At 34.2% G+C, this 25059-nt stretch overlaps 1 protein-coding gene across 9 annotated transcripts in view; it reads right to left on the reverse strand.

The window, feature by feature from the left end:
- The window catches only part of PCDH15 (protocadherin related 15), a 1819045-nt gene that overhangs the window by 973385 nt on the left and 820601 nt on the right, over positions 1-25059 (reverse strand). For 8 of the 9 annotated variants that reach the window (XM_055274344.2, XM_055274341.2, XM_055274340.2 and 5 more), the window contains exon 1: positions 7691-8004. The exons of the other annotated variant lie outside the window; for it this stretch is intronic. The gene's annotated coding sequence lies outside the window, so the exon portion shown is untranslated. Of the gene's footprint in view, positions 1-7690; positions 8005-25059 lie in introns of those variants that run through there. 9 annotated transcript variants of the gene reach the window in all.

A 25059-nucleotide genomic window follows, 5' to 3' on the forward strand; every position in this document is an offset into this window, starting at 1 on the left:
CATCAGTTTTCCTGGATCTCCAGCTTGCTGACTGCAGATCTAAAGACTTCTCATTCTCTGTGATTACTTGGGACAATTTCTTGTCTATCTACAGATAGACAGACAAATAGGTAACCTATTTATCACCTATCTAATTTCCTATTCATTCTGTATCTCCAGAGAACCCTGACAAATACAGTAATATAGCCAGGTTGAGCACTAGCACGGTGGAATCTTCTATCTCATTCACCACCAGAAAGAAGGAGAGGTACTGAGTCCCCCACTCCCAACTTCTACCCATATCATGCTGTTAGCAGTGTCCTCCACCTGGACCACCAGGTGAGCTAGGTGAGCCCCTATTCCTACCCAGTACCAAACTGACTTAATTAAGGAGGCAATATGAGGATGATCTTGTCAATTGTAGGCTTCACTCCACTACTCCACGTCGTCACCACCACCATCCAATGTCAGTGGGCTCAGTGGAACTGAACCTTCAACCCCACCTGGGCATCAATGAGACTGAAAACTGTGTTGCAAGTCTAGGCTAGTTAACACTGCGCTTTATCCCCACCCTTGGTGTCAGGGATATTGAGTAGCTGAGCCTCCATTCCCATTCTGCAGCAAAAAAGCATTGCAAGTCAATTCTCTATTTTCAACATCTCTGGTGGCTCTGGGATACAAGAGGGAAGTTGATTTTATACACTCACCCAGAGGCAATGAGGCAGTGTAAGTCTGGGCCTTAAAACCACTGAAAGGAGGACTGCCATTCTGAAAAATCATGGAATTTAGTGGCCAGCATTTTTGAAGACTTAGAAAACTTTATTGACTATCATGATCTGTGGAATGTCTCAAAAAAAATTAAAGATACAGGTTCAGCAAAGTAAGCTGAAAAAGGCATGAATTAATGACAGAAAAATAAAATATTAGAAAAAAATCAAAATCTATTTTTGCATATTGTAGTAAAGTAGCCGTAATTTTTATATATATTTTTATATATCAATTATATATATAATATATGTATAATTTATATATATATCTTAAAGGAAATATAATCTACATCAAAATGGCAACTATTTACTAAACATGCATTTTTTATAAACACATAGCAATGCTCTTTGCTTTGGCATTTTCTCAATTACACAATATCTTCCATTCAAGTTACCATCTCCTAAAAAGTTATTTGAGAAAATCTTATTTCTCACAATGAAACCTTAATATCTGAAGCTCGATTGAATATTATTCTATCCTTAACCCTAACTTACAAATACAAAATAATAATTCATATAATGTATGCTATTGAAAGCTCAGTATATCCTGAGTGGAAATTTTTCAATAAACCTTGTAAAAATGCCTGAAATGTTTGCTGTCATTTTTTGAAAAATATTAGCACACCAATGCAACTATAGCTAATGTTCCAAATGGAGTATTTTATTTCATGCTTACTGTATCAGATAGAATGGAAGGTTAACAGACTTTCAACACCTCTTAAATGAAGGGCTTCATGCACACACATTCTGAAGTAAAATTAATCAGAGGGGCGAAATCTGTACCTACCTGGTAGAGGTTAAATGGATGGCATATTTAAAATCACCATTCATAGCTCCTGGCACACAGTAGACACGAAATATTTTTTTCTTCTATCATTTATAAGATAAATTCAACAACACATCAAAGAAAGTAGGAAAATAAACATTCAAACCAAACTCTTGCATTCATTCCTAGATTGCTTTTTTTTTTAAACATAGTCAAACATTAGTAATAACAAATTTAGTAAAAAGTTCTGAATTGTAAAATTCAAAAATTGTTTAAGTTCAAATTTTTAACATAACATAAAATTGAAAATCAAAATTTGAGTACTTCACTTTCTGGCAAATTGCTTTATGTTCTCATAATCTGCCTTATAGCTAGGGACAGCCTTAGTGCTTTCATATTACACATTTTCACTTACAAACCAGACACATTCTTTATAATGATATTTCTCCCATCTTTTCTTGAAATTCAGAAAAAGAATTATATGTGTGTCTCATTTAAAATTCTCCACACTTCTTAGTTTCATACTTTTTTTCTAACTTAATTGTCCACTTTTCCTTGTCCCTAGTTGATCTTCACTCATCTTACTATAAACATTCACTTACTTTTTAAAAATTCCTACCGCCTCTCTCTTCCACAACCAGTCCTTATATTAAGTAATTAAATAAAAATGACCAAGTTACCACCAGGACAAAATAAATGTCCATTCTCTAAACTATTACTTCAGTTGGCCTTAAGAAAGTAGGATGGACAGTAGGGAGACATCTTTTCTAGTAATTCTGCAAATCAATACCACCATTCTCTGCAAAGCAGACAGGAGGAAACTGTTTCATTGCAATGTTTCATATTAAAAAACCAAAACATCATTTCAGCTTTCCCATACTCTATGGAAACTAATATTCAGAGCAAATATGTATTCTTTCATTAAATATTTATTGAGTACTTACGAAATTCTGGACACTGAGCTAGTTAGTGGAATTACTAAAATACAATGTGCAATGCCACAAATGAAATATGCTTTTTCATTTAATTAAGAGAGCAAGACTATGAGATAGAAAATAATACCTGAGTTTTCCAGGTGATGCAACTATAGCTTATCAATATTAAATTGCTTACTATATTCTGTGCAGAATAAGGGTTGAAACAAGGATTTAACTTGACCTCTGATGCCTTGACCTCTGATGACAATGCTTTTGCTTTCAATTATACCTAAATAATTATGTTGATGTCAAGGATGATGATGATAAGTATCAATCTCCATTTACTGAAATATACCTTGGTTTCAGGTCCTGTGTTTGCATGCTTTATGTATGTGAATTACATCCTTTTATCACCCTTTGCAGACAGAAACCAAGGCTCGGAGAAGTTAAACAACTTGATCCTTTCTGGTAAGGGAGTGGAATAGAATTAAAGCTCAATTCCACCTGGTTCTGTATTCTTTTCTTTACCATCAATTCTCTATAGCAACAGTTATTGAAACTAGAAGACCCATCTCACAGCCTCTCTCTTACATACACACATTCAATTTCATTTTCCATACTTGGATCACGGGCTCTCCCCTCTGTCTTTCTACATTATCTCTCTATCTATCTATCTATTATCATCATCATCATCATCTAGGTATCTATATCTATATATCAACCTTCCTATTATCTGTATGTATGCCTGTCTCAGTCTCCCTTTCTGTCTCTATCTCTCAGACTTTCTATGTCTATGTCTCTTTCCCTATCTCTTTACTTTTTGTTTCATTTTGTTTATTATTTGTCTTTCTGGCAATCTGTCTATTTCTGTCTTTCTTGACCCTGTGTTTTCCCGGCCTGTCTGTCACTCTGCTTCTACCTTTCTCTCTGAACCTATCTCCACTTCTCTCTCTTTCTGTTCTTTTCTAAGTGTATATCTCAGTTTCTCTTTCTGTTCCCTTTCTCTTTTTCTTATCTTTGACTGTCTCTAACTTTCATTATGTTTTTCCTTGTGAGTCTTTCTCGTTTTCTTTGTGTGACTATCCCTGTATCTCTCTTTGAGTTTGTATCTCTGTGAATATCTTTCTGTGACTTATCTGTGTCTGTCTCTGTCTTTCAGACAGAGATGTAAGGTTCTAAAGTAATAAAAACCTCTCATCCAGTTTTAATGACCCTTCTCTGGATTCCAGTGGTGTGCTGCAAAGTTGAACAAATAAGTCCCTTAAATGATAAAGCAAAAAGGAAAGTCACTGTCCTTGGATAAACAATTTGCATTTCCATAAGGATTCAGTGATGCAGAATCAGAAAAGGCTCATTCTGACACCTCCATGAAAACAACAGGGAGAGCATTCATTAGCTGGGCTTCCTTTTGAATGATGCACTTCATCGCACACACCGCTGTCCTCCCCCGGTCAGGAAACAGTGCTTAATTCTATAGGAAACTCGCCCTTTCACTAGGCATGAGAATGAATGACTTTTCAAAGTAATAAGAACCACACATCTGCCATGGCCTGAGAATGCTTACACTCTAAAAGCCATACAGAAAGTTACACCTCCTATCAATTTCTTATCCATCAAGGAGCACAATAAACAAGCTTTGAACTTTTCCATTTACCAACTTGAAGGAAAGAAATGCTTCATTTTCTTTAGTTTCTTGAAATAATGACTGCTTTTGCCTCTTACATTTATAGCTACAGTAGCCATGATCTGATATTTAAGGGTGAGTGCAACCTTTAAACAACTTACGATATAAAAGGAAATTTGTCCATTACAGTGCTCAGAAACTTTTACTCTCTAGGCGAAAATTATTTTGTTGCTGTTATTGTTGAAACACACACACACACACACACACACACGCACAATCATCTTAGGAAGTAATTGGACAAGATTAAAACAATTAATTGTATTTAAAATTATTTAGCAATTTACAGGTTTCTTATTCATTTTCCTGGCTTCATTTATAAGTTGTGTATTTTAAATGTGGACACTGAGGAACAAATATTTAGGGGGTGTGCTGAGGTTCTCAAGGAAAATAATTGTTGTCCTTGGGCCAGAATATTATGTTTCCATGCTCCTTATATTAATAAATAGCGCACGTGTGTGTGTGTGGCGGGGGGAGCAGGGTGTGTGTGTCCATCTTACTCAATGTGACTGACTTTCAGGCTGAGATTAAGTCATATTCGTCTACATACTCTTCCAAGTCTCTCACTTCAGTTTATACACCACAGTTGAAAATTGTACTTTAAGGTCAAGGTAGTCACTCTCACATTCAAAATTATTTCCCACCCTGCCCCTGCCCTCCATACATGCAATGAATTAACATGTGTATTTGGAATTTCTGGGTGTATTCTCGGTTCTTGTCACCATTTCAACCTAAGTGCTTCCAGTATTCAATTTAAATAAATGTTACAGTTTCTGGGTGATTTACACCTCTGGAATTTGTATAGTGACTCTATCAAGAGAAAATAATCTGGCCATAAATTACTCACATCAGCTTTTTTTTTCCTCACTCAAAATTGACTATGAGCACTAATGAGTCGCCACACTTCCTTCCAATACCCTTGGATGCAACTCAGTCATATTTGAGTCTGAAACTAATAAATGAAGCCCCACAGGTCATTGTTAGTTTTGAATCCACATTCTGTCATACTATAGTGTTAACAACAAAATCCCATTACAAAAGAAAATGTATCAAACCTCAAAGTTTTAGTTGAGAGTAATAGTTTTTGGATGCCATCCCTGACAAGTAAAACAATCTTTTGAATATTATAATTGTATAGTCTTATTTTGCATGTGAAAACCACAGATACATAGAATGACAAAATGGTTCTAGTTCACAAGTGTTCTCGATACTAAGAACTCTTTAAAAAAAAAAGGAAAAATACAAACAAAATGACTATGACCAAAACCCACTGTTAAAATAGAGTCTGAAGTAAAATTAAACTTTTAGATAATAAATATGATCATTTTATGAAGTAGTGTGGTCTCTTTGTTTAGGTTATTATTTCTGCTAACTCTTCCGTGGGTTCAGATCCTGAGTGAAACTTAAAACCATGTATTTCTCCCAGTGTTAGGGCTACAATAAAATGTAAATGTATATGGTGGGGCTCCTGTGTTAGGAAAAAGTTAATATAACAGCTGGTTTATGAAAAGCTATTGTTTTACACTATTTAAGTAGGAAAAAAAATTCCTACAGTCTGAAACCATATCTGCACATTTACAGAAAGGGGGAGTACACTCATCTACCCAATAAAGTGGTCACATTTAGGGAATTACTTTATAATTTTTGGTTTTACATTTTCCTATACTGAGAAGGTTCATAATTTGGCTACGGAGTAAAAGTCCTCATAATAAACTGATAACACAAAGGAATCATTAATTCCTCAACATGTATTTGCTTGACATACATTTTGTGATCAAATAATAACAGTAATTTCCTTTGATAAAAAATAATAATTACCTTTTGTCTTTAATTTCAAGCATAAGCTATGAACCAAATTCTGGAGAATTTTTGCAAGTGGCATAAAAAACAATTTACGTCTGCTTATCTGCTGTTAAAGTTGTATAATAAAAAGATACAACACACACTATGCAAAATTTAAATGGTGAACAAATTAAGAGCAAAGTTGTAATGGACATTTATTTTTCACTGTTTTTTTAAAGCATAATTATTAGTGTTTTTAAAAACTAATTTATAGTTCAGATACTTATCAAATATTATCAGTGGGTATACTATATTTTTTAAAATTTCCTAGAAATTGAAATGTTCTATTTAAATCATTTTGTGAATAATATTCAAAACTTCATGCCATAATTTTCCAGAGAAGTTGCTGACACTTAGGTAGCACAAACTCTGACCTGTTCAGGTCCCTTAATGATTATATTTAAGGGTAATTTTGGGGGCAAAGTTGTAGGGATTCACATTTCCTGCTCAGCACATAATTGCAATAGCTGAGGGGTTAGGAGGTCGCTACTCAGTGGAATTGGGCACCCATTAAATGGCACTTTTATTTCATAGGAGAATGAGTCCACAGTCAAGGGGATCAAGTTGCTGAAACTTGAAGACACACATGTACAGATACATTCACTCACTCACACTCAGCCACAACTTAAGCAAACTAAAGAAACTAATAGTAAACCAATTTTCTGTGAAAAAAAAAAAAAAAACAGTTCACATGAGCATATATAACAAAGCGTCATACCTGCTGTGCAAACCATAGCAAGCATTTTGCGCTCAAAATATGCCTCTTTTACAGATTATTTGTTTCTCTAATGTTAAGCAACGTAATAACTTAAGTATTTGGTCACTAGATTTGACAGCTGGCTCTTTTGTGAAAGCAAATGAGTATGCCTTGGAGTTAACCTTACGGGAGGCCATCATATTGTACTCTAGTTAACAATGGCTTTCTGCATACGTGCTACAGGTCCATCAAATCAATGGCCATCTGTGCGTACTAGAGACACAGAGTCCCAACAGACCGAACCTGAAACTTGTTATTCAGGGCCCACCCACTCTATAGCTACCAAAGTATATTTTTTAAAGTAAAGGCCACATCACAAAGTGGAAAAGCTGTTAATACTATCTTGCATTAATTCTGTATTAGAAGGATACAGTCGACCTAGATTCAAATTCTAAATGGTTAATGCTCCCAAATACTTACAAAAGAAGTAAATATTCTAATAAACTAAAATATCTGTAGTAAAAATATCAGTATACTCACAAAATATAAAAAATATTGTTCATTGTGATGCAGAATCAGCTACTTTAACTCAACTACCAACTATAACCTCCAGCAACAACCACTCATAAAACAAATCATCAATATTTGCACACACGAAAATAAAATGTGTCAATTCTGATGCCATTTTTCTATATTTTGTCAGGTTGAAGGAAGTAGAAAAAGTGGTTGAGGACTAAAAATTCTTTTAAATCACAAACCAGAGTTATAATTCAAAAGCTTGTGTCTTTGTACAGATTACATTGTCATCTAAACAAAATTACAATACCAGATAGTAATCAAGAAGAATAAAAGGGCAGGCAGTTGTGTTCACTCTTCCAGCAAATAATCACTTGCAATCATTACTACTCTATTTCAACAAGCATGACAGAAAGTAGCATCATGACAGAGATCATTGTACTGAAAGAACATCTTAACTTTCTCTGTGGTTCACTGCTGCCTTAAATTTGAAAAAAATAAGAGAAGGGCGGGGGAAGAACTTACTTGAGGTTTACAGTTTCATCTTTAGTCCATGTAAGATTATGCAGCAAGTTTTCTTGCCAAGGCTGCCTCTTGTACATCCCTTTAAAAAGAACCAGTGCTCATAATCTAGTTCCAAGACGATTCATTCACATGTTCCACCTCTTGTTTCTGTGAGGCATTGATATCCACTCTCATATCATCAAGAAAATGTTACTAGGAAAATATTTAAAAAAGCAAAACGGTTCAACACGTTAACTCAGAAAGCATACCATCATTCTCCACGTTCTGAGATGTATGCCACCTTCCTTAGTTACCACAAGCAACTAACTCTAAGCTGCTAGCAGGAATCTGTCTGCCCTCTATCTGTCGCTATTAGCTCAGCACGTTGATTTCACTGGCACTGAAGCAACAGCAATTAGCTATCTTGCTTCTCGCAGCACATACAGGAGACAGCTGAGTGCGCTAAACCACACACTGGTGAGCTCTTTGCACCAATTAGTAGCAGGTGCTACAGCCCAAAAGACAAATTGATGTCCACTGATCATCGGTACTGGCTGCTTGATTGTGCTGTGTTCGTCAGCCTGTCTGATGATTCTCTGTTGTTTTGTGTGTTTGTTTTTACTGTTTTACTTCATCAGTACTAAGAAGTTTAGCAGCTTACATTCAATAACAATATCGTTGACAAGATAAAATAATCTCTTAAGCTTCTTTTATCATTCTCTCTCTCTCTCATTCCCTCTCTCTCTCATTAAATCTATCCTCTTATATCAAGCCCTCTGCATCTTTGGGGCATAAAAACAAAACAAAAAACAACTTCACAACTTCACACATTCTGTAGGAGCCAAAAGTACTCTTTAGATTTTTGCAAACACGTGTGACTGGTACTATATAAGGGTATCATGAAGAAATATACTATAAAAACATTATAGCATATTTCTTAAACATTGCAATATATGAAATCTCCAAAACAAAGTTTTACAGATGGACAGGAAAAGTAGTAAAATACAATTATGTCACATAAATCAGAGAAACATTCCTTAAGGAATCTATCTTGCATAGTATTTATTCAATTCCATATTAAATTTCACCCATGTATTCACCTGAGTATATGAGAAGGAAGGATCTAGAAACAAACAATTTAAGAACATATTTTAGTAGTGATTGTGACAGAGCAAATAGACTGAGGCTGGTTGAAAATGACAGGTGAAGAGTATCACCGACAAACATCCCCCCGAACACGTTTTCTTAATGAACCATGAGGATTATTTACTAGGATGATACATTAACTCTATTTAAGAAGAAAAAGAACACCATGCCTCCCGATATGTTGCCGTATTTATACCCAAGCATTTCTAGAAAATAACATCTCATTTAAAACAAAATGGACTTATCTTGCAGGCTCGGTTTTCCAGAGGGAGGGAAAACTCTTTAAGAATATGGAAATAATCTGAGGCAAGCCAAATGTGTTATACATTTTAAGCATTAACACGTGTAGAAGTAAATCAGATAATTATAGATGAACCCCTTGAGCCTCAAGTGGAACCTATTTGTTTTTATTTTATGTACCACTGAAACAAACTAAATTACTTGCTTCCTTAAAACCACAGATCAGTGGGAGTCAATGAGGACTTGTAATAAGTGAATACATTATACAGTTTTTAAAATTGATATTTTTAGATGTTAAAATTGATGTGTTAATAAAGATAACTTTATTGATACATGCTTAAACAATGTGCATATTTTGTGTGAGAAGATTTTTTTGTTCATTTCACTAAATGTCTCACGTGTGGAACAATCCATATATTGATATTTGTTGAATAGAGCAGCTGGTATTTTAAGATTTTTTCAGTAACCATAAGAACTATTAAGTGTAGTTACTTTTCTAATGACAATTCAGCCTCATTCGTGGTAATGTTCAATGATAACTCTGATGACACCTCAGAAATATAGCTAGAAAACAGAAAATTTTATCCCTTCCTCATCTTCTCAGAGCAATTAAATTATTATTAATTGAACGCTTGTCAATGACAACAGCTGATTTTCATTTTCAAAAGTAAATTACAATATCTAGTTTTCAGAAAAATATATTTAATGAAATGTAAAAATGCAATATTTACTTCAGGATGAATAAAGGTTAAGTTTTAACCAGTTTGAAAACACAGTAAGCAAAATGGAGTCACTGTAATATTTACTACTAGAGATGATATTTTCTTTGAAAAAAGTGTTGCATAATATTCTGTCCCCTCCCCTGCATTGTAAAGTCCACTTGAATCCTACCCTAAATATGACATTTAACTTCCTTTTTTCTCTTAAACTATATCGTGAACATTCACTTCTATAAACACATATAGGTTTAAATTATCATCGATGTTTCATTGCATGTATATGTGTGTATTTTCTTTCACAAAATATCTATTTTTTGACAGATAGTTTCTAATTTTAATATATTTGTAGAATCCTGGTTTAAGATGCTTAACTTTCTGAACTTGCATTTTACCAGGGTCTTGGGTTAAGGTGGCTGGGGAGGAGTGGGCTGAAGTGCCATGTAACCAGATTACAAAAGCTTGTGAGCCTCTGTGCTCTGGCTTAGGGGTGCGTCTGAGGAAGAGGCACCTTTTTTTTCTTTCCACAAAGGCAACACCATGCTATCCACTATTCATTTGTCTAAAGATGCTGTCTCTAAAATTCACAGAGATGCATGTGGACTAGACACACTGCTTATACAGAGTGGTCTGTTATATGAGAGAGGAAATGTAAACTGTCTACCACAAAGTCTGATACACAAGAGTTGCTCTTTAAATCATAGCTGTCAATCATAGATACATGAAATTAGGTTTAGTTTACTTTAAGATGGAAAGAGATTGTATTAAGTGCTTTAGAAAGATTTTGAACATTGAAAACATTAACATTTAAAACATTTAAACATTGATGATTAGAATCTTATTAAAAAATTTTAAAAGTCACATAATACAGTTTAAAAATGAATCATTAAATCTATCAACTATAGTAAAATGGATGTATAAATTTCATTACATAACTTTAAGGATAGTTATATAGCTCTTTAAGTACTGATTATGAAACATATTAAAAAGTGGCAATAAATAAAATAAGCTGTCAATTTTTTTTTTTTTTTTTTTTTTTGAGACGGAGTCTCGCTCTTTCGTCCAGGCCGGAGTGCAGAGGCGCAATCTCGGCTCACTACAAGCTCCACCTCCGGGGTTCATACCATTCTCCTGCCTCAGCCTCCCAAGTAGCTGGGACTACAGGTGCCCACCACCACGCCCAGCTAATTTTTTGCATTTTTAGTAGAGACGGGGTTTCACCGTGTTAGCCAGGATGGTCTTGATTTCCTGACCTTGTGATCCTCCTGCCTCGGCCTCCCAAAGTGCTGGGATTACAGGCGTGAGCCACCGCGCCCGGCCAGCTGTCAAAATTTTAAAGTTGAAGACAAATAGTATACATTCCCTGTTAATAACTGCATTCAAACATGTCCATATTCATAAATACTGGCAAGGCCATGATGAATATAAAGTGATGATTATTGCAGAGACCATGCTGAATCTTTCTCTTACGTCTGTTTTCATGGATTCTTATTTCTTAAATTCCTTTTTAGCACCATCTTCTTGTCATTCACCTCCCCTTCCAAAAATAAAAAAAATTGAATATGTTTAACAGATTTTTGCTTGTTCATGTTGGTGCACAAATATATATTCTGTGTTTTATTCTAAATCTTCATCTAATTGTATCAGAATTTTGTGAGTATTTTTCATAAAAAAGTATTTTTTACATTCCACAAAGCAATGATATAGAAACACATAATGCTCTAATGTATGCCAAAAATTAGCTACATCCTACACACAGCTGTGAAGATTACCATAAACATTTGTATTCATGCCAGTTCATCTGTGCACTGGTATTTAATGAACAATAAAAAGCAAATATCTAGTCACAGATACAAACTTTCTTTTCCTGTATTTCATTTTTTTGGAATCTTGACTTGTTTTAATAGTAGGTATATATATATACAGTGTTTACTACAGTGCAAAGCTAGTTCTCTCACCAGCAAGAGAATTAAAATACTGTTTATGCCATTGACTTACTCTGGCAAATGTATATATTAACTAAATATAATATTTTTTATAGGCATTTGACTCCAGTGTTTTGGTAGGGAACATTTCAAAGTATCGGGTTAAATATAGCAAAGCAATACTAACTCATATATTATTCTCAAATATATGTCTTTGAGAAAGGAAGACATAAGAGGATTTTATCTGTCCTCAGGATGAGGGCTGAGTCCTTGAGGCAATAGGAACTGCAAAGTAAAGAGAGGTAGAGAAGGCATTTTTTTAAAACCCAGATTAAAGCTTTACTGAATGAAAGCTTCTGCAGTATTATCAAAATAGCCTTGCTCGTTACAAGCAGTGTCTCACCAAGTTGCCTGGGATCAAGTCATTCTAGACGACTTATTGTCAGCAGTCATTTAGAGTTGAGATTCAAAGCTGTTGGTTATAATCACAAAAAGACCTTAACCAGGGACTTGGCAACTGGAGAGTCATCTATATTTACACCAATAAGTCTTTGTCATGATTTCATGTTGCATAGCTTTGTTTTTTATTCTGACATCCTTTTATTGTCAGAATTCAAGGTAGACATAGTTAATTTAGTTTCTTGCCAGCAATATCTACTTTCACTTTTTTTTAACCCTAGTACTTACCTGTTTTATAGTGACAATTTGAGGCATAAGGAACAGTTTAATCTTTATTTAATACTTGTCTCTGCTGAGTTTCCAACAGGCAGACTATTATTTGAGAAAAGCAATTTGGGATATAATACAGTAGCTTAAAGGCAATGCTCCAAGAAATAACTAATTTCATAAAATTATAGTTGTATAATAAATATACAATGTGATTTAGTAAAATATATAAAGATGTTGAACTGTTCACATCATCTTTTAAAATATAATTCTTAAAGAGTATTAAATTTAGAGCAAGAAATTTATTTCTATGCATTTCTGTTGGGCTTTCAAATAGGGACTAGTTTTATGCTTGAGTGAGATTAGGTATTATAAAGTCAAATTATTTGAATATTTCATATAATCTAAAATTATTTGAAACCTGGAAAATAAAACTAAAGAGAAGAAGTGCAGATAATATTTGTAAAATACTTTTTTTAATTTAACATATTTATTATTTAAAGCTATTTCATACTTTCCTTAGGGATACTTCTGGTATTTTCCTAAGGAGAAAAATTTAGACTTTACAAAATAATTTAATTGGTTTAAACAGAAAAAAAAAAAATTACATACGCTACCTCTTCACAATTCCACTTCTTATATGCTGGATATGTTAGTATTGTATTGTTGTTTAACAAATTATCCCAATTTTAGTAGCTTGAAGCAACACACATTTATTATCTCAAACCGTGTGAGTCAGAGGTCCAGATCGGGGTCTCACAGGCTCTAATCAAGGTGTTGGCTGGTCTGAGTTCTCTTCTTGAGGCTCAGCTGGGGAAGAATTCAGGTTGTTTGGAAAAAAAAATCATTTGGTTATGACTGTATGACTGAAGGCCCTGGCTTGAATTTTTTTTTTTTTCCAAGACAGAGTCTTGCTCTGTCACCCAGGCTGGAGCACAGTGGCATGATCTCGGCTTATTGCAACCTTTGCCTCCCGGGTTCGAGCAATTCTCCTGCCTCAGCCTCCCGTGTAACTGGGATTACAGGCACCCGCCACTACACCTGGCTAATTGTTTTGTATTTTTAGTACAGATGAGGTTTCACCATGTTGGCCAGGAAGGTCTCCAACTCCTCACCTAGTGATCCGCCCACCTTGGCCTCCCAGAATTCTGGGATTACAGGTCTGAGCCGCCGCTCCTGGCCTGAGCCACCACGCCAGGCTTAACGACTCTTGGCTGAAGCTTACTTCAGGCATTAGCAGCTCCTCTTAGTTCCTTCTGCCACATGACCTCTTCATAAGCAGTTTAAAACATGGCTGTCTGCTTTTTCAAGGCCACCAGGAGAAGCTATGTATACTAGCAAGATAAAATCTTACATCTGTATTGCAACATAATCGCAGGATTGATATCCTATCACCTTTGCCTTAGTCTACTGGTTATAAGCACGTTATGATTTCCTCCTGCACTCAGAGGGAAAGGATTTATACAAGACATGATGCTACTGGCCCGGATAAAGGGACCATCTTAGAATTCTGTCTGCTCTGCTGAATTATTTCCTAAAGTATTTAGCATATTCAGTTAGACAGCAAATTATATCTAAATGTGTACAAATAGTAATTTAGTAAAGTTGTTGAAGATTCTGAACAATTAAACATACTTTCAACAGGTTTAAAAATCTTATAGAACATTTTATATGTAAAATTATACATAATTGTATCAGAGAAAAAAGAATAATATGAGCCCCATCAAACTACAAGCACTTTGATCACTTAGTTGACATATTTGGAACTGGAATAGTTGTGAAAAATATTTCCAAAAATAAACCAAAATAAGTATTAAAAGAATCTCAGTATAACCTTAAGCTACATGCAGCAGAGGTACAACACATACTGTAGGATAGTGGCTACTATGCATTGTACTTTTTATATAACTTGCTAGGAACTCGGGAACCTTTTTTTTCTCTTTAGTGAGTAAAATAAAAGGTCAAGCCAGCCTTATGTTGTCTGTCTTTAATAGAAAATTCCAGAGAAGATTACCAAGCTAGCCTCTTAGATTTCTTGAGTCTAAAACTATTACTACATACGAGGTTTACTTATTTATATATATTTATAAGTATATAATATATTGATAATATTTATATATAAATATGGATAAGGTATGCATATACTTATATGTTAGTATAAAAATTAACATGTAAACAAAAACAAAGCTATTTAATAGGTAATGACTCGATTATTTTGATCATGCAAAGCTTTTATTGTTAGGCTTTAAATTATAGAACGAGTATAGATTTAAAATTATCTTCATCACTTTTCTACATTGACAGCTTATGCAAAAATTATCAGCATAATATTTCGCTGAAATGGCCTCAGTCATTTCTAATTAAAACATTAAAATTTTTAAATTTATATAAATTTTATAGTTCTTTGGCATTCCCAGTTTCAAAAAATATTAGACAAGCACCTTCTATACTAGACACAACATTAGATGCATTTATCTAAATATTATCTTTAGATAACATGAGACAAATCACCAATGTTTGCTGTAACTGAGACTCATATTATATTACTTTTTGTATTTATACTGGTTTCTCTTTAACTCAGTAATCACTATTTTGGACCACTTCAAGGAACAAATTTTGAAGCAAATTTTTAAAATAATTTATTCTGTCTGTCATTCTTTGTTTTTTGCATTCTCCTCCAAAAGCAGCCTTAGACAAGGGTGTTGAGGGAAAACTGGCATTTATGCAAAATCAAAGAGCACATGTGTTAGACATTCCCAAAACAAGCCCACATAGAGAGGGAATACAGAGTCCGAGTTCCTGCTGAGCCCAGCAAGCTCCTTCTTTGCATGGCGGAGCAGACTGAAACCAGCGAAGAGGTGTTGACTAGATGCAGTCATTTTATTCACTTGCACTCTATCAAGTAAGTCAATAACCCAGGCAGTCTCATCTTTTAGCTCCTACTGCCACCTTTTAAAGCCACCACCAAAACCCGAATCCTAAAGAATAATGGACAGCTGATTTATTTCTTGGCAACTATTCAGCTAGTTCCAAAATGTATAAAATTTTCTTCCTTCAAATCCATGTTCTGCTGGAGTGAATGAATTTGTAACAGCTTTATTGCTTCATTTAAAGGAGTTTCATAATTTCCATAGCAACAGATAACCATGTCACATATTTTGGAACAAGGTCAAGTTCTACCCCAGACTCAAAATGATATGACAGGATAATTCTGCAGTTAATGGAAACAGGTAGAAATATAGAAGCAGGGATACTTTCCAAGACACATTATATCTTTAACTAAACTCAAGTTCATTTTTAGGCCGATTTAGCTCTAGAGAGAATTTAAGCGGCTGGGAAAAGAAAAAAAAAAAAACGCAGATTGTATTAAGATGCTACCCTAATGCTGACAACCTGAGAAACAGTATTTTTTGTCCTGATCTTGACAATAAAATCTGACCTGTGTGGCCACAGTAAGAGAGTATAAATTACACGGAGGGATACTCTTTGCAAATTTTTAAGGTACGAATATTATTTGTAAATTACTTAATCATAGGGTATCTTGCTCTAACATGTTAGGAAATCTGTTGCATTCTAAAATTGCCATTGATTTGTACAATCTTAATCCAGCCCTTAGATTGTATCAACTTTCTCTGTTAGTAATATCTTCCTAGATTTTGGGTTTACTTAAATTTATAGATTAAATAAAGGAAATATAAAACTCAATCTATTAGGATCACTGATTTCCTCTGTAATTCCTACACAATTCTGACAGTATCAATGAAACTTAGTCATGGGGAAGTTCAAAAAAGATATTCTGGCAAAAAATGAAACTGTTTAAATGCTTCAATCTTTAGCATTTTTATGTTAAATGCCAACACAGTAAGAAATTACAAGTTTGGCAAATATATTTCAATAAAAATATAACGAGAATCCAGTCTCCTGTATAGAGGAATGCTTATTACACACTATGTATACATTGTATTATTATCTCCTTTTCAGAAATCTCATCTTGTCTCAATCCATAGAAACATTATCTGAAATGCTGCATGTTTATTTATTCAATATTGAGTGCCAACAATGTGTCAGGCAAAGCTGTAGGGATTGGTAACACAATAATAAGACAGGCATGAACAAAGCATGTAAAAGAGTGGATATTCCTCAGAATAAATCTGGATAATTGAAACAGACAAAGAACAAAAAAAAATGTTGGACAAGGAAGTTGACTATATTATCAGTTTGCTCAAGCCAGAATTTTCCCACTTTAATACTTTTGAGTAATTGGAACAAATACAGATAATTTTTCAGTCACCTTTGCTATTAGAATGTGCTACGCTAGCCATTAGTAGTTTTAAGACTTGAAAGTACATTTTGGGGGAAACAACTTAAATATTCAGAGGAGATACTTCTCTCAGTTTCGATTTGATCAAACATTTAATATATTTTATTCTGAAAAGCGATACTTTTGTTCAATGTTTCTCAGTGTGTGCTTTTAAATAGCCTCAAGATGCTCCCCCCAAAAATGAATACTCAGGATACTGTAGTCAATTTTCAAAAATAAATAATAAACAGAGTACTGGATTATCTTCATCGTCACCCTTGGGGCCTCTTAGGATAAGTGGGTCTGTGTGCAATATTCAGGCATAATAAGTTTCGGATGCTCATTCTTATCTCAGACATATTGCTTTTATTATTGTTTATTTTTCACCTCATATACCAAAGAACAATTCCACCTACCATTACAGTTTGCTATGTGACCTGGAATTCTCCTTATTACAGCAGTAGGATGCATGGAATATCCTGGCCTAGACTTCTATTAAGGAGTGAGTGCCTCTTGCAATATTATGTCTTCCTGGTTTGCCTACTAATGTACCAAATATGGATATTGCACATCTTTCTAGACATAACATCAACAAATTGGGAAAAAAAACACAGATTTCATGATTCATATAATAAAACATGTCGCAAGAAATAATATACTTTAATACCTTGATGGTGCCCCAAATCTTTTGCATTGATTCTAACATTTTTGCTCTGTATTTCATTCTAAAACAAGTGTCAGCCCCTAGAGTGTACAATGAATGTGTTCTGCTAAACTCTACTAACAAAGGACCGTATTTGAAAATATGATGAGAGCTAATTTTATTTTTCTACTGATAGAAAAAAATAATTGCAATAAAAAAACTAAAATTTAAATTTCCAACTTAGCTGAATTCTGAATCAAATATGTTTTCCTTTTCAAAACATAGGCTAATTTTTGAGAAATTAGGTTTGATTAAAGTAAGCTATGGATGATCTTCTACCTTAAGAATTCTTTTAAACATAAGGGTAATATAAAAATACTATTATTCTTAATAATACTATGGCTTTGGAGAATAAATCAACAAGGAGTAGAAGAGCAAAAAGTATCTGTAGAAATTCATAAGTGCAGTAATCCATTATGCATCTACAGTTGTAAGTTTGAAGACTACAACATTTTTACTCATAGTTATTTCATATTTTTAACGAGTTTCAAAAATACATTGGGACTACTCAATATTATGTATATATATGTAAATATATATATGACAAGTGCAATGTCATCTTCACAACATAAACAAATGTGAACATTTTCTTTAATGATTTGCTTCTAATAGCATGTTCACATAAGCAAATAAAATATTTTTCCTGAGAAAAATTTATGGAGTATAAAAAACACATAAAGATTCTCCAGGGCCCAGGCACTGATGGGGTGTTTGATATAGTTAACTTCATGAAAAATTCTAGTTTTGAGATCTTAGAACTGTGCCATTCTCTTTTAACTTTTGTTAGGCTGTAAATTTTTATGAAACAATACAACCAGTGCTAATTCAGTTATAGCTAAATAATTTATTTTATTTTATTTTTATTTTTTGAGATGTATTTTTTCTGTCGCCAGACTGGAGTACAGTCGCAAGATCTTGGCTCACTGCAACCTCTGCCTCCTGAGTACAAGTGATTCCCCTGCCTCAGCCTCCTGAGTAGCTGGGACTACAGCCACGCACCACCGTGCCCCGCAATTTTTTTGTATTTTAGTAGAGACGGGGTTTCACCATGTTGGCCAGGATGGTCTCTATCTCCTGACCTTATGATCCACCCACCTCGGCCTCCCAAAGTGCTGGGATTACAGGCGTGAGTCACCGCGCCTGGCCAGTTATAGCTAAATAATTATATTTGAATAATCTATTTGTGCTCTTAGAATCATCTCAGTAAATGTAACTAAACTGAATAATTATGAGTTTAACAACATGAATGCAATCAGTTATTCTCTAAATGGCAATTTTCAAACTCTTCTAAAGTTTATTTTTCATTTTTTAAAACTTCATCTTAAATCCTGTCTCTCATTTATAAATGTACATCAATAAATTATAATTTCTAAGAAAGCTTAACTATAAGTCCTTCTCCAAAGAATAAGTGCATCTCCATAATTCTTAATCAATCCACATATTAAGCTAAGTAATAAAGTAACATAAATGATGAAAATATGAGAATATCAGTTATAAAACATTTTTATAAAACAATACCAAGTATCAAGAAGAATAAGTTTCTATTTCAGATATTCAAAAACTCTCCCAATACCAGCTTAAAAAAACAAAAAGTAAACAAACGCAAAATTGTAGGTTCCTTCCAACTGCCACCTTCTTCTTCCCTTTTTTTTTTTTTTTTTTTTTTTTGAGACAGTCTCGCTCTGTCACTCAGGCTGGAGTGCAATGGCAGGATCTCGGCTCATTGCAACCTCTGCCTCCTGGGTTCAAGCGATTCTCCTGCCTCAGCCTCCCAAGTAGCCGGGATTACAGGTGTGTGCCACCACACCCAGCTAATTTTTTGTTTGTTTGTTTGTTTTGTTTTTTGAGACGGAGTTTCGCTCTGTCGCCAGGCTGGAGTGCAGTGGCGCGATCTCAGCTCACTGCAACTTCCACCTCCCGGGTTCAAGTGATTCTCCTGCCTCAGCCTCCCAAGTAGCTGGGACTACAGGGTCCTGCCACCATGTCCAGGTAATTTTTATATTTTTAGTAGAGACAGGTTTTCGCCATGTTGGCCAGGATGGTCTCGATCTCTTGACCTCATGATCTGCCCGCCTCGGCCTCCCAAAGTGCTGGGATAACAGGTGTGAGCCACCACACCCAGCCTTTTTAAAATATTATTATTTTTAGTAGAGATGGATTTTCACCATATTGGCCAGGTTGGTCTCGAACTCCTAACCTCGGGTGTTCCACCCATCTCAGCCTCCCAAAGTGCTTCCTCTCTTTAAAGAGCAAACTCTTAGATATCAAACTTCTTTCAAGAAGACTATCCTCACCTTGCACTTACTGTTTTGACACTTAAGTGTGGATTCTAACACCTACCTAAAACATTTCACTGATTATCATAAATGCTTCAATTTCCAGTCTTCCCTTTCTTTGCCTTTGCCTTTTCAAAACTTTTCAGAACCTCCAACAACCTAGAGTTTATTTTCCTGGATTGCCAAACACCATGCTCTCCTGTTTTCTCTTATGCCTGTGGCTCTTCCTTCTTAGTCTTTTAGTGGTTACCCTTTTCTATCTTTTCTCAAATTTTTAAAACATTTAGATTTTGTCCTAGGCACTTTTCTCAATACATTCAACTTGTCTTTCTCCCTAGACGTTTATGCACTCAGATAACTGAGGTTTCCCATGGAGCAGATGATGCCCAAGTTTTCACCTCCAGTGTAGATCTCCGTTCTCACATACCATCTGCTTAGTAGATGTCTCCATGTGGTTATACCAGAAACTCAAAACAAATTTGCAATTCCCTTGAAACCTTCCACTGTTCACTACAGTGTACTTGTGGTCTAGCATTCTCCCTCTCTGCAAGATACCCCCATCTATGCAGTTGCTGGAGCCAAAAATCTGAGAGCAGCTCTTTTTTGGTGTGTCCGGCGGGGTGGGGGATCACTTTCATTCCTAATATTCTCTTATCTCTTTTCCAATCAAACGCAGACCAATACAGTTAATCATACCTTATAAACATTTCTCAACTCTATTCCTTATTTATTCTCCATCCTCTGTGTACCACAATCATTGTTCTTCAAGACTACAGCAATCATCTCTTAACCCTTCTTTTCTACTACTGTCTCCCTTCAATCTATTCTGCACGTCATTATCGGAGCGACATGTGAAAAAGATTTCTGATTAAGTCACATCTCCTTTAGAATCCACTATTGTTTTCTGAAATTTGTTTAATGTCCACAGATCTTTACATAATTTCAATATCTAGTTTTATCTGGCCTCATACTTCTTTTCAAAATTGATGTTATTCCACTCTCCTCTTCTCTACCTACATTTTAGTGATTCTGAACACTATTTAATCAATAAAGCATGTCACAATCACTCCAGACTTATGTCCTGTTCATATGCTAATATTTCTGCTGAAAAAAAATGATTTTCATTCCCAGTCTACCTCCCACACATATATTATGCCAGCTAATTCATAGACGTTCCTAAAATCTCAAATATCATAAGCTCCTGAAAAATTAAACTTCATATTATAAGCAAATTTATGTGTCACCGTAACATTGTGTAATTTGTCCTTTATTCCTCCATTTGTTTTACATTGTTGATCTTCTTAACAGGACCATACAGTTAATGACATCAGAGACTAGGTTTCCCTTGCACTATATTCCAGAATCTGGCATAATGACTGGCACAGAGCAAATAATGGATACATACATGTTTATTTAAATTCATTTTTAAAATAGTTTCATTTGTTAAGAAAGTACAGAAATGACAACACAGAAAAAAAATTAAACGTGTATCTAACAGGTAAAAATTAAGAAAAAAGTATGGCAAAAATATTTGTGTATGATTTCTATTTAGTCTTTATAATAACCCTTCAATGTGGTCATTATATCGCATTTTACAGTACAGAAAGCTGAGTTCAGAGAAGCTAAATATCTTGCAATTCCTTGTAGCTAATAAATAAATGACAAGTCCTTACTGTAACATAAAGGGTCTTTTCTGATCTGGTCAACACTTTCTTCATCAGAATAAGGTCTTTCTGTTGTTCCATTTATATTCTATATATCAGCTATAAGACATGATTACAGTTCCCCATTAACCCATTAATGCCTGAGGTTGCAATTTTTTGAATTTTTGCAATCAGACCTTTGTGTTGACCTTGAGCAGTAGGATATAAATAATTCCTACATGCTTAGCGTTCCATTCATGGAACACTAGGCATAAATGGCCAAATATGTTTGTGCTTCTGAGTCTTTCCTCTTGTTTCCATCTGATGTGAGGCTATTTTATTTCTTGACTTTCATACCACCTCCCAGACATTGGAAATCTTGTTTATTCCTTTGAATCTAATAGTTTTCAGTTAAATAGTTAACATTGTGATAGTGTCTTTGACACCCAATTCTAGTCAAATGCCCCTCCTCTGCACCAGGAGCACCAATGATCACCTTTATTCTAACATACCTCACTACAGTTGACCCTTGGACAATAAGGGTTTGGACTGTGCAGGTCCACTTATATGTGGAGTTTTATTCAATAAATATATTGTTTTTTTTTTTTATATTTGTGACAAGTTGAAAAAACTCACAAATTGTGTCACCTAAAATATTGAAAAAATTAAGAAAAAACTATGGCATGAATACATAAAATATATGTAGCTACTAGTCTATTTTATTATTTACTACCATGAAATGTACATGCATCTATTATAAAAACTTAAAATGTATCAAAATTTGGGCACACAAAGACCATACATGGCACCATTCACAGTTAAGAAAAATGTAAATAAATGTAAAAATGTAGTATTGTAATGCATAACATTTACTGCATTATATACTGTTCTACAGAGTAATAATTTTATAGCCATAATAATTTCATAAAGAGTAATAATTTCATAGCCACCTCCTGTTGCTATTGCGGTGAGCTCAAGTGTTGTGAGTATCCTCTTAAAACACAATGTGAGGTGGATCGTCTCTGCATCAGCAGTTCATCTCTCCAGTAAATTGCATATCACAGTAAAAAGTAATCTCTTCAGGTTCTCATGTATTTTGGTCATGTTTAATGCAATACCCAAACCGAGAATAACATCATGGGACCCATGTAAAGTGGCACTAGTGATGCTGAAAGTACTTCCAGGCAACAAAGTCATGCCATTACAATAAAAAGTGGAATTGCTTAATATGTACTATATAGATTGAGGTCTGCAGCTGAGGTGGACCATCATTTCAGACAGATGATTCATCTTGCAAACAGATGATGAACACAGTACCCTACTCTAAATGTATTTTTTCTCCCTTATTATTTTCTTAATAACATTTTATTTTCCCTAGCTTGCTTTATTAGAAAAATACACTCTATAACACATATAACATGCAAAGTATGTATGTTAATCGACTGTTATTTTATCAGAATGTCTTCTGATCAACAGTAGGCTATTAGTAATTAAGTTTTGGGAAAGTCAAAAGTTATATGCAGATTTTTGACGGTGTAGGTGTTGGCACCTCTAACCCCTGTGTTGTTAAGAGTCAACCGTACATTGCAAATATTTACATGTCTCCTCCATAAATTATAAGCTCCTAGAGATCAGATACTATGTAATTCTCAACATTATATTCCAGGTACCTACGAAAGTGCCTGACATATTGGAGATGTTTACTATATATTTATGTAGTATTAAATAAATGGATGCAAGAGCCAGGGTTTAAGCTCAGATCTGTCTCTTAAGAAGCTCATGACTTTTCAGTATATGCAGAAAATTGGTAATGGATATAACTAAAATCTAATAGATTATTTGAGAATCTACAAATGCTGAGTGAGGAAGGAAGACGCAATTACAAAGTTAGAAGCATTTCGAGGCACTTTATTAGTTATTTAGGAAACGACTATTTCATAGCACAAGAAAGCTAACATAAATCACAATGTCAAACCAAACATGCTTGTTGCCATGATGCCTTTTCCAAAGGAAAATGAGAAACTAAGATATTTTTCATACCTTTTGATTTGTGTGGGCAGAAAAGTAAAGGGGGGGGTGTTTCAACACAATAATCTGTTCATTTTCAGAAGAATAAACAAAAGCCAAAGGAATTCACTTTTATTAGTTCCAAAATAATGTTAAATAAATTTGAATGTTTCACAATGGAGTAGACTTTGGCAGACCTGCTGTAGGCCCAATGCTACAAACATAAATTGAATTATAAATATGCAACTGTGGTCCACAAATATTTTTTATATAGTTACAGGATGGATTCTTAAGTAATGATGTCCCTACCCAAGTCACTATCTAATGGTATGAAATACAAGTTTTGAGCTACATTGACCTTACAGGTCCCTCCTCTTACTTCATGAACTTCAGTGCCCACTCAAGAAAAACTTACATACTTACTTTTATCTTAAGAAAGATAAGAGTACCCTTTCATATATTTTTGAATAAATTGTAGGATGATCTGTATTTAATTGAAAGGTAGGCAACCTAAACCTTAGTTATAATTTATGCCAGTCTTTCAACCAGGATCAAGTTTTGTTGTGGTTTACTCATTAAAATAATACTTAATGCACAAGAAATAACATTTAATCTAATATTATATATGTAAAATACATTAAGAGAAATTTTCAGTAAAATCAGTCTTAGAATGTATTGTCATACTTTCTTTGTTAAAATGTGCATGCTATACTACATTTGAATAATAGTCTTAGAAGCTGTAATAATAATAGCATAGCTGTCTTGTATAGAAAACTTGCCATTAATCCTTAAAAATAAATATGTTATTTTAGAAATGAGGAAATTAAGGTTGAATTATTTTAAGTTAATTTTCTAGGATCACACAACTACTAAAAGGTAGAGCAAGATAATCAGCCTGTCTCTAAAACCCACATTCTTACTCATCTCTATCAATTATTTCAATGTCATAGAAGCTGAAATGGATTCTTGTTCATCAAAAAATGAAAGATAATTCCTGTGACCTAGCCCATCACCTCAACATTGCTGCCTGGATCCTTACCACTGAGATGATTCTGTTAGTAAAATTGTAAGTGAGATAGTTCTATGATGAGAAATTCACAGTAATTTCAATCAAGTCATTTGTGTTAAAATAATCTTACAAAGAATTATACGCTGTATTTTGGGGGTTACTATGAGACCCATGTATATCATCTATACAATGTTCTCGTAAAACATGTTCATTATTTCTTTTCATACATGTCAATGCTAAATTTACTAAGAGAATTACAATATGTGCTGACATTAACATCTGAAAGTTATTTTCATTTTAATAGCTGTAGCTATATCTTATTAATATTACAGTCCCCCTTATATTTACATGTATGCTAAAAGCCTATATTTCATTCCGTCTTGAATCACAATTAATTGCTTATGGGCCTAAATACCTCAGAGGGTGGTATTAGGGAAGGGACAATGTTTAATTCTTCTTTTATCCTCCTTGATCTTAGCATAAAGCTTAGTACTTAGTAACTACCCTAAAGTTTGGAGTATTAAAATCCATAATTCACATCTCATCTTTTTTTTCTCTCCTCTGTCTATCTAGCCATGTAGTTTAGATTATTTTTGTTTAAACTACCCATTTATCACAATTCATTGATTAATATATAGTTCAGAATTTTCATGTGACAAGTGTTTGTTTAGATTTAAAAATTTTTAAGGAAAAGACCTAAAGACCTTTACTTAAGAAGAGAATAAAATGATTGATTATTAGGGCATATTCAGTAAAATT

This window comes from Symphalangus syndactylus, chromosome 4, assembly GCF_028878055.3.
Source record: "Symphalangus syndactylus isolate Jambi chromosome 4, NHGRI_mSymSyn1-v2.1_pri, whole genome shotgun sequence".
Taxonomy (NCBI): domain Eukaryota; kingdom Metazoa; phylum Chordata; class Mammalia; order Primates; family Hylobatidae; genus Symphalangus; species Symphalangus syndactylus.